Genomic DNA, 12,353 nt, shown 5'->3' on the forward strand with positions numbered 1-12,353 from the left:
ATGTGCTGATGTTTTGTTTTCTTTCTAAATCATTTTGATGGAGAGGCAATCATCTAAAATCACCTTAGAGGGGGCTAAGACACCTGTGTGCTATACATCTACCTGTCTCCTCCTAATTTCTCCCTCCAAACTGCTGACCATCTCCTCCTCCCTGTAGACTCCAGAGAAAAGTGTGCGGGGAAAGATCTGTGGCAGCACGCCAGTTCCAGCGCTCCTCTTTGTTATTTTGTCCTCCTCATCCACGTCTTCTGTGGCTCGGTGAACAATAAATCACTGCAGTGTGTCGGCGTTCTGCTTACAGAGGGACAACCATTTTCTGTTCATAATTACTAAGCCCGGGTTTAAAATAAACTAATGTTAAAATTGAAAATTCAATAAAATGTCAACAAATTCATGAATGGACGTTCCTTTCGTCTGGTTATTTTGTATTTTATTCTGGTAAAAAAGAAGCATGAAGCCATTTTTTTAACACAAAAGTTGAATAATTCCTAGAAGAAAGTTCCACATTTGTTCATTTTGAATCCTCAATTATGTGAAAGGTGGTTTTAAAATCTTAGTAAATTGTTTTTTGGAAATTTGGAAAAATATTTGACATTTAGTCATTCATTAAATCAAATTGTGAAGATGTAAAATAGATCATTGCTTTAATTATTAATGTAAACATTTCATTGTACAGGTTTGAAATGCTAAATAAAATGCCTTTGTTTTCAGATGTCTATAGCAGAGTTGACCTTCTGGCGCCACCACCGCCAACATTCCTAAGATGTTCATATTTTATGTTTTATCGTTTTGTTCACTTTGAGACAATGAATAATGTACCGGTATTTAAAATAAGAGAACAGCGCAAACCTCCAGTGGTTGTAGACTTAACCTGGCAGCACTTGGGAGAAATTTTGTGAAAATCGCTGGAACACGTTTTGTTTTCCCAAATTGTGGGAAAATGTGAAAATCGCCAAGGCTACATCCGAATTCCCTCCCTGCTCCCTAACTACAAATAAACTAGATAGTGCAGGATGATGTACTGCCCTGGATTTAAAAAAAAACAAACAATTGGGACACCATGCTTTTTCTTTTTTACACAACAAATACGACTTTAGCAATTTCACAAAGTGAAAATCTAACCAATACGAGCATTTTACCTCGACTATTTATGAATCCACTCATGATGACACGTCGATGGTTCATAAATAAAATACATGTAAATACATTGTGGTCTATTTCTCCCAATCTAGAGAGCATTGATCCACACTGTTTTTTTTATTTTAGAATTTTAGGAAAATTCTAGGGCACTGGATTTTACAAATGCAGATTCAGACAGCTCTAAAAAATGGCAAACACACTATAGTGCACTATGTAGTGAATAGTGAAGGAAATCAGGTACAGCCCAAATTTTACACTCTATAGCCAAATCGTAGGTCTGGGGGACATCCCATAGTAATTTCATAACTTCTCTTGGACCTCTCTGAAATGTCTGTTTTGGTTTTGAAGGTAGATTTGGAAATATTTTGTTTCTAAGCCCCACAACAGATTTTGTCCGTGTTTACCGCTGTGACGTCATCATTTTTTGCTCGCCATGGGCAGAATTCATTTTTATTTTGGTGAGAACTTTCACTTAAAGCAGCATTAAAAAAGGAAAATGGCTAAAACAATCTACTCTTTGCAGTCCAGGGCGTAAACATCACCCGATTTTTTAACACAAACCCCCCGTCATCACAGCAGGAAAAGGAATGAAAACTTGGGCTCTTATTCTGGCGATCCTGCTCCTCATTAGGCAGAATGAGGGGCCGAGCGAGTGTCAGAAAGCCGGTCATCAACTTCAGCTCTAATGTCCCTTCATCTGCTCCGCCTGGGCTTGCAGCTCCGTCTTACTGCAGACCTCTCATACATGATTGAAACCACTGGAAATGGAAACAGTCGGTATGATTTAACACGGCACACCAGCGGAATTCATTAAACAGGCAGAAAAAGAGAGAACGGTGTGACCCAATGATGGAAGGAAATAAGGGTAAAAGAAGAGGAAGGATTTGTAGATTTGTAGAAACAATTAATGCAGAAACTTCTTTTAAAGGATGTCACATTTGACCATTTCTGCCAGAAGACGCCATGCTGGAAGCATTTATGTCACATTTCCATCATTGGACGGACGTGATTAGCGTAGAAGCTGTTCTGACTTAAGCTAACAGCTGAAGACTAATTAAAAACAGCAGGTAGCTGACCATATATGAACCCACAAATGCTCCGGCATTAAAGTGTGGCTAAAGCAACCTCACATCTATGGTTTGTAAAGATTTGGAAGCTGGTTTAAAATCCGTTAACCCCTTCAATCAACAGGAAACTCAAATTATTTTGGAATCAAGATGTTATTTTGATCAAAAAAAGTAAATTTTTAAATGAGACAGATAGTATCAATGATGGCATGTTGGTTGATTTGCTGAGTTTCTGCTCCACTGCTAAATGGCACAGGGTGTTTTATTTTGAAAGTAAATCACGTATGTCAAAAGGTAAAACTATTTCATATTTAGAAAAAAAAAAGTTATTTTCTCTTTATTTTAATGTTTTATTTTTATTGAAAAAAAATAGTTTCATTATATTTATCCTAAAAGCAAAAACAACATAAATACAAATAGTGTTTTATTTTTCTAAAAAGGTGAAGTCAGACTTTGTGGCTCCTTCTGGGTTGTTGTTGTCAGTGGGAAATTGACCCGAATGGCTCTTTAGGTGAGGAAGGTTGCAGACCTCTGATCTAGTGGAATGATAATCCAGTACAGAGCAGAAAACATGGACCAAGTTCTAAACAGTGGGTTTTTAAGGAAAGTGTTGATCATGCTAGTGAGATAGGGATGGATCGAATGGTTATATAGGTTTAACGGTCGCTATAGATACAGCTCCTCCCATCTTCGATTCTTTCTAAATGTACTTTTAGTTTTACAAAAGCTGAAAACAACACGAGTTTCGTCCTCCAATTTGAATCTTTTGATAAAGCTGCGTTGGCAAAAATGCTGCTGTGCTTGAAGACGATGCTATAAGTCCCTACTTGTCAGTCCACAGGACCTGCTGCATGTCTGCCAGAACTGCTGACGCCACAGTATTATTTTGTTGGGTGAACGGTATAATGAGAAAACAAAAGAAGGATTTGCTTAGAAAGAAGCTGTTGAGGATCAGGAAAACTATGCAAAAGAAAAAGGCTGATTTCATGCCTCAGTGTCGTAAGGAGTTTAGAAGTAACAATCTTCAGGCCGTGTCACACAGCTACTACGTACATTTAGCGCATTTTGCGCGAATGAGATTTGGTCATACGTGAATTTATGTGGAAAATATGAGAAATGTTGTGGTTCTTTACATGAAATTTTCACAGATGCATCACTAATAAACCATGTTAAAACCACGCAAAGAATACGTCAATCCATGTAGAATGTGAACCGTGCGTGATTATTCCGCTGTTTATCTGCAATTCATTATTGATTCGTATGTCGATTAAGTAATTTTAACATGATATGTGCACAGTATATGTGATATAAAAGATATAAAAGTTATACATTGGTGGTACATGCGTGAAGAGTTCGTTAGACATACGTAGAACAGTCGTGGAAAGACACAAATTTGCAAATGGTTCTCGCAAAAATTGCATACAATTGCCTAAGATTTACGTAATGATTGCGTATAAACTACGTAAAACACCATTAGATACTGAATTCTACCAAAGATTTTGAACAACTCCTGTTGGCCGAAACCCTCGACGGACATCTGCACACATCGACGAACGCAAGAAACATGTATGAACTACGTTTATCACGCATGGATCACGAAAGACTGAAATATCATACGTGGAAAAAGCACAAAATATACATCGTGGCTGTGTGACACAGACTTTTTTGTGACACTGCTTCGTGAAGCAGACATCCTTGGAGCTCAGTTTGAGCTGATTTTGCAGAGGAGCCTTCATCTCCTCTTATGTTTTGATTTTTTAAAACTGAAGGACGTTCATTTCTTTATTTGCGGTGCGAAACGGACGCAGAGGAGTGGTGGTGCAGCACCAGACGAGTAAAGTGACAAAACAGTGAAGATGGGAGACTTGAGCCTGTCACCGAAGAATCCTGTCCTCCAGTTCATTTATTTGACTGATGAAGCACAGAAATGGGTCAGCGGAATCAGTGAGGAGAGCAGGAATGGTGACTGATATGCTTTCAGAGGCGAAAAGGGAAACAGAGAGATGTTTGTAAAAGATAGTTTTGTAGGTAAAGCTCTTGTAAGCCCACAGCTGTGGGAAATTAAACAGTGATACTGATTAAAGAATAAACCAAACATTCTTGATGAAAGCTTTTCTTAACACTGAAGCTTCACCATTGATTTTCCAATACTCTGGTCTATTATGGGGCTGTCTTCTCGGGGCCAGCTGAGTAAATGAATGCAAAGCGTTTCACCTGGTCTATGTGTGTCAGCGTCAAGCGTGGAAGCCGAGTCCTTTGAACGCCGTCTCTGCGGGCCCTCTAATTGAGCCCGATCAATTCGCGGAGACAGCGAGCAGGTTGGCACAGTTGCCACATCAAAGAGATTCTAATAACAGCACAATGTGGCCATTACTCTGCCTGAAAAAAAGCCATATTTATGTTTGCTTCAAAGCTAGAATGGCAGCAGACGGAAAACGCTGTTCTCTTTTAGCGCCACGATTTACCCATTTGACGCAACCGGAGACCAGAACAGACAGCAATTCACACATCCAGAAATACAAGCATTTAAATTGGGCTTTAATTAGAATTCAGTTTTGCAGGCAGAGTGGAATGCAATCAAACAAACTACAGAAAAGAACTAATTACAAACTAATATTCCTGAGAGGAATCTGCAGGACAGGATTCCAGTCTCCGTTTTCCATTCAAAAAAAACACAGCAGTCAGGCTCAATCAGCGCTGTGATGGGTCACCTTCTTTTTGGAGTATATAATGGGGTGCAGACAGCCGTGTGCATGGCGTGGGAACCTAATACGCCGGTCTTTAATGGATACTTGCAAAAACATTGTGCCCCAAAAAGATCATTAAAAGCAATAAAAGGCCCTGCATGAATCAGAGTGTTGGGTTTTCCAGTAAATAACGCTCGGATTGTGCATCATGATGGAAGCGGGAAGCAGTCTGAGGATTGGACTCTTTCCGTGAACAGAAACGGTTTGCACAAACACACCACGGCAACCATTTGTTCCCATTCTGATGAAAACTGTGTTTTTTGGTGACATTTTACTGATACTGGAGGACATACACTACATTACCAATAGTTGATAATTGTTAGGTCTAAAATCAAATGCCATGGATTTCTCTTTGAAAATACAAATTGATAATATTCAAATCGAAAATGTTAGCTGTGTTGGTTTCCTTGGTGTACTAGTGGACAAATCCTTATCCTGGAAACCTCATGTTAGTTTTATTAGTACAGAAATTGCCAAAATTGTGGGTATCCTAGGTAAAACCCGTCATTTGATGAATACCAAGGTTGCAATTATGTTGTACTATTCAATGATGTATCCATATATTAGTTTCAGCAATATTGCTTGGGCTAGTACACATCAAACTAAACTTGAACCTATTCTGCGTCTACAAAAACGAGCTCTGAGAATAATATTCAATGTAGGACATCGGCATTCATCTCAACCTTTGTTTTGTCAGGCCAGTGTCCTGAGTATCTATCAAGTCAATCAACTTCAAACTGGTCAGTTTGTTTTCAATTCTATTGGAAAACTATGGTGTCAAAATAGAGCCTAAAGTATTGCGCATCAAAACCCCAAATCTGCGAATCAAAATGCATAAATTGAGAACCAAAACCCACAATTTGCAACCAAAAGCCTTTCCCCAAAGCACAATCCTATTTCTCAGCTGCCGATTTGTTTTCTCGCCATTCTGAAATCCTGTTTTTGAGTTGCAGTTTTATTTTGAAACTGTCTTTTTGAGTTGCGCTTTTATTTTTTGAGTTGCGCTTTTATTTTTTGCGGTTTTGATTCTAAAACCTGTCGACACGTAAAAACAGCGACATGTCAGTCAAGGGGAGGGGAGGCGGGACATCCCTGATATCCAGAAGCTCATTGGCTACCGAATAAGACCGAGTCTTACGTCAACAGACCAGTTTAGAATGTGCCGGTAAGTTTCTCATGTTTTTCATATCTTTTACTATATTAAAATATCAAAATTGTACTTTATTTAACCAGAGGACGCCAGCACATTCAGATGAGGAGCTCCCCCAGTAGCTGCTAGTGAAAAAAGATGTTAGAAAGTTAGATGTTGCATGAAAAACTACCACCATTGTTCTCCTGTGTTAGCATGCTAGCTAGCTCAATGCTAGCGGGGTATCCAGCTCTTCTCATGACTTTTGTGGATTAAACAAAGTCGATTTTTTACCACAGTGTCAGGATCGGTCATGTCAACCTGGGAATAATTGCCCGTGGATTGTCACTATGGTTAATCAAATAGTTTTTTAAGAAGTACTTTCATGTATATATAAGGTTTTCAAGGTTAATCAAATATGTTATAACCTATAAGGTTTCTCAATATTTTTCAGGGTTTACAGACAGGGGGAATTATTGAACAGAGAAACAATATTGCTGTGCCATATTATTCAAAATGTATGCGTCTGCACTATGCAGACTGGCAGAAGTCCGGTATTCGAGTGAACCAGAGCAGAGTAAATTGTAGCAGACCAGCAAAAACGTGTTTTATTCCACTTAAAATTATTCCAGTATTAGACATCAATAGAATTATTAGTATATTTAATTGGGTGGTGGTTTTAAAATTGACTATTGCTGTATGTCTGTTGTTTTCTATAAGGGCCGTTGTTATGCATACCATAACAAAAAAGGCAGGAATACTGAGGCAGCTACGACGTGGATGTCTACATCTTCTTTAAGGTAATGAAAAAAAATTTAATCTTAATTTTTCTCTTCTTTTTTTGGTTAATTAACTTTGCTGTTTTTGTTTCTTTCCAGATGCAGGCCCCAAAGACGTCCCAGTGTGATGCAAAGGCTGTCCAGCAGGCTCACAGACATCTCCTGTCAACTGAAAGAGAAGCCTTTAAAATAGTTGTCCATTTTGACCACACTGTCTGCTTCCCATTTCTTAGTGCCTGTACGAAAACAGTGACTTTTCCACCTCAAGTCTTTTAAGGAGTTTTAAAAACAGTTATTTTAATTTCTCTGAATTGTGGTTCAGAATTTCACAGAATCTAATGCACTTGACTCTGTGTTTCAAAGATCTTTGCAAAACCATCAGTCTTTTGTACAAAACACATTCAATGGTCAAACATTAAAAAATGAAGCTTTACAAAATACCAGTGGTGATTATTAGCCATTTATTTTCTTAAGGGGGGCAGTATTTTGTAAGGCAGATGAGATCTGTTCATATTGTTAGTTTTTGTTACATCCTGCTGTGATGACATGCATAGATCAGTACATAAATGTTAATGTCTTGGCCATGGTTTTCTGATGTCCCACAAGGGTTGAACAGGTCTGAGAGGAGAGAGGACAAGCCACAGAGGGAACAACAACTCCAACAGTTTCCTGCTCTGCCTGGTTTAAGTTAGTCTGTCGTCCAATGTCCACAGCATCCTGCACACAAAGAAAAATGTATTTAAGACAGTTAAAATGAGTGTGTGTGTATATATTTATATATATATACACACACACACACACACACACCTTAATTGCTACTCAGTAGCTGCATATTGTGAAAGGTAACTTCCTGTGTTAACCTGCAATCTTTAAGGTTGAGAAAATTATTTTGGAATACAGTTCAGAATCAGAAAAACTTTATTGATCCCACCTGTGGGAAATTTGCTCTGGTACTTCAAATAAAAATTGTGTTTCTTTTATTTATTTATTTTAAATAGGGATTAACTTGATCCCAAACTAGGAAAGGTGTCACTTTCTTGCAGCAATATGTTGCTTTGTTGTTCAATCCATCTGTGTAATCCCTAAGGAAATATTGAAAAACCTTATATATACATGAAAGTACTTCTTAAAAAACTATTTGATTAACCATAGTGACAATCCACGGGCAATTATTCCCAGGTTGACATGACCGATCCTGACACTGTGGTAAAAAATCGACTTTGTTTAATCCACAAAAGTCATGAGAAGAGCTGGATACCCCGCTAGCATTGAGCTAGCTAGCATGCTAACACAGGAGAACAATGGTGGTAGTTTTTCATGCAACATCTAACTTTCTAACATCTTTTTTCACTAGCAGCTACTGGGGGAGCTCCTCATCTGAATGTGCTGGCGTCTTCTGGTTAAATAAAGTACAATTTTGATATTTTAATATAGTAAAAGATATGAAAAACATGAGAAACTTACCGGCACATTCTAAACTGGTCTGTTGACGTAAGACTCGGTCTTATTCGGTAGCCAATGAGCTTCTGGATATCAGGGATGTCCCGCCTCCCCTCCCCTTGACTGACATGTCGCTGTTTTTACGTGTCGACAGGTTTTAGAATCAAAACCGCAAAAAATAAAAGCACAACTCAAAAAATAAAAGCGCAACTCAAAAAAACAGTTTCAAAATAAAACTGCAACTCAAAAACAGGATTTCAGAATGGCGAGAAAACAAATCGGCAGCTGAGAAATAGGATTGTGCTTTGGGGAAAGGCTTTTGGTTGCAAATTGTGGGTTTTGGTTCTCAATTTATGCATTTTGATTCGCAGATTTGGGGTTTTGATGCGCGGTTTTACTGTTTTGATGCGCAATACTTTAGGCTCTATTTTGACACCATAGAAAACGTCTTCCCCAACATTTCACCAACATGTTGAATTTTAATAATGAATACCATGAATATCCCACTCGGGGTAGCTGTCTCATCAGAGCACCTTTCTCTCGCATAACTCAGTCACAGTTTAGTGTCCTATACAGAGGATGTAAAATTTGGAACAGTCTTCTTTCCTCTCTCAAAGTACTTTCACAAACTCGATTTAAAAAAGCTCTAAAAAGCTTTCTTCTTAACAATGGTACTTTTCCATATGGCATGTATTTTTAGTTTGATAAAGGAATGTAAGTGCATGAATTAAATATGTATTGATTTTTTATGTATTGTATTTACTGAACGGTCTTGTTTTTTAGCTTATAGACTCATTATGGGGGTTGCCACATGTTAAGTCCCTTATGGGTTTTTGGTAACCATCCATCACATCCGCATTATATATATTCTATATTATTATATATATTCTATATTCTATATTCTATATATATATATATTATATATATTCTGTTTTTATTTACTTTTTTTTGATATGTGATAAATGAAATAATAAAAAAAAAATAAAAAAAAAAAAAAAGTTTGGGCTCACCTTCCTTTGACTCATATGAACTGAAGTGCCATCCCTTTCTTGACCCTTCAATATGAGGTGGGGCCACCTTTTGCAGCTATACAGATTCAACTCTTCTGGAAAGGCTGTCTGGAAGGTTGAGGAGTGTGTTTCTAGGAATTTTGGACCATTCTTCCAAAAGCACATTGATGAGGTCACACACTGATGTTGGTGGAGAAGGCCTGGCTCTCAGTCTCTGCTCTTATTCATCCCAAAAATGTTCTATTGGGTTCAGGTCTGGACTCTGTGCAGGTCAGTTAAGTTCATCCACACCAGACTCTGTCATCCATGTCTTCATGGACCTTGCTTTGTGCACTGGTGCACAGTCATGTTAGAAGAGGAAGGACCCCTTCCAAACTCTTCCAACCAGGTTGGGAGCATGGAATTGTCCTTAGTGTTTTGGTATTCTGAAACATTCAGAGTTCCTTTCACTGGAACTAAGGAGCCAAGTTCCAAACAACAACCCCACACCACAATTCCTCCTCCACCAACTTTCACACTCGGCACTATGCAGTCCGGAATGTGCCACTCTCCTGGCACATACCCAACCCATCCATCAGATTAATCCGTGGACCATGTATGGAGATGTGGGACGAAAACACAACCCTGTTCTGCACCAATGCCATTCTCAGAAAATAGTGTATATTTGTTCAGACCTCCATCCACCTTTGAGCACAAACAGAATATCCTCCAGTGAGTTATCATTCCTTCACAACCATCAACCAGCAAATCCCCTTCTTCACACTCATCTCTGTCAGAAAGAGGACAAACTTTCTACCTTTGCTCATTAGTGCTGGCCCAGCTCCTGCAGAACAGGCAGTCTGTGACACAATGGGTGCAGCGCTATCATTCTCGCCTTCCAGCACTTTTCCTTTCTGCAATATCTCACTTTTTATCTCCCTCTCATCTCCCTTTTTCCTAATTTTTTTTTTAATACTGTGAATCTGTTTCTCACTTTCTCTCACGCTCACAGCTCGGCAGGTCTCCGCAATGCTCTGCAAAATAATTTACCCCACGCCGTGCTCCCGCAGATGATTGAAGCGTAATTAGACAGCAGATACAGTGCAGCCAGCGGAGGTGCTTTGGAGCCAGAGCTTGTCAGATGGTCCGTCTCACTTGCTTTGCCCTTCAAAACTATCACTTCTGCTGCAGGAGAAGGGAGGGGTGGCGGTGGTGAGCAGAGCCGCCGCAGACCTCACTTCAATGAAAGCAACATACTGGATATTTACATATGTGCAGATGATTCCTTCTTAAGACACAAAATAGCAATTTTGCTGCAAACCTCGCCTTTTGTGTTAACTGCCCCCCCCTCCATTTCATCTGCCCCTTACCCCTACCCCTCCTGCTCTCTGGTCAGAGCTGCATGTGACAATTTCATAAAAGTTGGTCACCTGGTGGGGACAAACAGGTTGATGTCGTTTTTAGAAGGATCTGCAAAAGTAAATTTTTGGATTTCCTCAGCAACTAAGGTTTTTAAAACCACACCTATATGTCATAAATGTATGTCAAGTAACTATGTTCAGCTTGAGCCAACGATTCATGAATCTAATTATCACCGTATAATGGGAATAAAATGTGCAAACTACAGGGGAACAGCCCTTTTGCAAACTCGCCAAGCTGACACCATTAAAAATTTACAAACTTCGTAATGATACTTGACGAGTTAGGAAGCGATAGATATAAATCCCAACAGAGAATTTTACATTTCCAGAAGGCACTAAAGGCGACTTTTTGGGAAGAACACTCAAGATGGCAACCTCTACCCAAGGTCAAAGGTCAAAGGAAACTTATGTTGAAGTTGCAGACTTAAACTGGTGTGTGAAATTCTGTGAGGGTCGCTCGAACAAAAGTTTGTGTGAAAATAGAAAAATGGCCAAATTTTAGAATTTGATACAAAATGTCCGGTAGCCATCCCATAAAACTTCCGTCGGATATCCTCGACATGCGTGTTTTAATTTAGAATCATCCATTTTTTATGTCTTTTTTTTCTGTGGGGGGGGGGGGGGTATATTCCAGTACATCTAAAATTCACCTTCATCGGGAACTAGCTAGGTGCAAATTTTGATGATGTTTTGTGTATGTGGAGAGAAATAAAGAATAATTACAAAAACAATCAGGCCCTTCAGTTGATGACTGCTGCTGCGAGGCATATATATATTTAAAAAAAAAGATGATTTCACTTTTATTTACTTATTTTTTCAAGTTAAATGTGAAATGAAGCAGAAACGCAGGTTAGGAGAATCTGTGTCCTGTTAAGAAAATGAACCAAAGTGCTGCAGATTTTAAAAACGGGTCTGAAAGTCCAGCTGTCACCTCCTTTGAGACGCACCGGTTATAGTGGCCGGCTAACTCAAAGAGCGTTTATGTGCTGACAAGCTTCAACCGGATGCTGCGTATAAATTTAGAGGATGGTGGGCTAAAAATATGTCGGGACTGAGCTGCTGTGAGTGACTTTAATCATCAGGATGCCTGTGTTGATGGCGGTCTCCGAGGGAAAGTGCTGATCACCGCGCTGACACCATATGCTTTGCCAACAGACACTGAGGCAGATGTCAGAGGGGAATTGGCACTGCATTCAAGGTGGCACAGATTGCACACAGAGGCGCGTCATGCTGCTGACTGAGCACCTGTATCCCTAAAGTCTGTCCAATTATCCCACTGTGCGCCGCGCTCCGTATTCCCACCGCGTTCCCTCAAACTTAACCCACCTGGGCTCGGCTGGGTTAGCTGGTGTCAGCAGCCGGGCGTAACCGCACCGTCAGCGGTGCCTTTGATTACCGCACAGAGGTCACCCCGTGTCGAGCCGAACAGTGGGGACCCGGGTGTCAGCGGCGCTCAGACGTAAGAGGAGTCACCTTTAAAGGATAATAAGAGGACTGCTGACTGAATGCAGACCACCCGGGGGGGTGGGGTCTGTTTTCACATGAATATAAATGTGATATTGACAGGAAATTTGCTCAGGAGAGACAAAGACGGCAGAGGAGGACAGACAAATCCAGAGAATTGGAGAAAAAGGGAGCAGG

At 39.7% G+C, this 12,353-nt stretch overlaps 1 protein-coding gene and 1 long non-coding RNA gene across 6 annotated transcripts in view; one reads left to right on the forward strand and one right to left on the reverse strand.

Annotated features, from left to right (window-relative positions):
• LOC101170938 (RNA-binding motif, single-stranded-interacting protein 3) overlaps positions 1-12,353 on the reverse strand; it is a 365,275-nt gene that overhangs the window by 138,423 nt on the left and 214,499 nt on the right. The gene's annotated exons all lie outside the window — the stretch shown is intronic.
• LOC111948157 lies at positions 6,071-7,302 on the forward strand. The gene is made up of 3 exons (XR_002874078.1): positions 6,071-6,119; positions 6,804-6,883; positions 6,962-7,302. It is a non-coding gene; the product is annotated as an uncharacterized LOC111948157 (long non-coding RNA).

Source organism: Oryzias latipes, chromosome 11 (genome assembly GCF_002234675.1).
Source record: "Oryzias latipes chromosome 11, ASM223467v1".
NCBI lineage: Eukaryota > Metazoa > Chordata > Actinopteri > Beloniformes > Adrianichthyidae > Oryzias > Oryzias latipes.